This window comes from Acyrthosiphon pisum, unplaced genomic scaffold (genome assembly GCF_005508785.2).
Source record: "Acyrthosiphon pisum isolate AL4f unplaced genomic scaffold, pea_aphid_22Mar2018_4r6ur Scaffold_20988;HRSCAF=22714, whole genome shotgun sequence".
In the NCBI taxonomy this organism is placed as follows: Eukaryota; Metazoa; Arthropoda; class Insecta; order Hemiptera; family Aphididae; genus Acyrthosiphon; species Acyrthosiphon pisum.
In genome coordinates, this window is record NW_021770404.1 from 8,340 (window position 1) to 9,305 (window position 966).

The following is a 966-nucleotide window of genomic DNA, read 5'->3' on the forward strand; positions in this document are numbered from 1 at the left end:
GACGTAAAGTGGTAAACTCTACTTTTGTAAAAATGTATCGATAAACACGCGCACGGCGGCACTCGGTTTGCACGTCACGTCCGCCGCAGCGCGCCGGGAAACAAAGTAGGGCCGCGAGTGGCCCGTAAATTTAGCGGGGAACGCGAATAAGGTCCGAACGGGAACGCAGAAAGTACTCAAAGCTGGTAAAGACGAAAAATCTGAATTAAACAGAAATAATTAAACTGAATTAGATATTAATAGATCAATAAATAAACAATTCAATAAATAATAATAAAAAAATTACAAATTTCTCGGTAAATATACCTTTTTTTTTCTGATAATATTTTCTATTGTGTATAATTTATATACCTTTTTTTTCCGATAGTATTTTCTATTGTGCATAAAAGCGGAGACCGGGGAGACCGCCCATGGAATTTTTTCATTGGCCCTCGTTTACGTCGACTTTAAACCAAAGACCCGGGGGACGCGAACCGAATTTTCTCGTTGGCGGTTCCCTAAAAAGTACAAGATTTCGACACGGGCAGCGCCACACGGGTCTCCGTTTTATAGTTAAGGATTATATACTATAGCTGTGCTTTACTTAATTACAATAAATCGTTCTATTGTTTTATTTAATTCAATCTTAATTATTAATCCTGACACTGTCGCGGTCGTTATCGTAACGACCGCGGCGTCTCTATCGACGTCCGCGAGATTACGACCGAGAACCGGTGGTGGTGACGGCAGCTTTCGCAGGACCGTCATCGAGGGTACACGTACGGTGATATCGTTGTTTGTAATTGAATATTTTGTGAAAATAAACGTGCCGTCGTCTCGTAAATAAAACGTGTTAACTATTATTACCAAAACCGTTCTTGACACCAACAACACCTTTAAGATCTAAGTATAGTATAACGTATTTTACAATTCAGAAGTGGGATGCGACTCTTTCGTATTAAGAGTTGATCGTATGCATCACGTGTT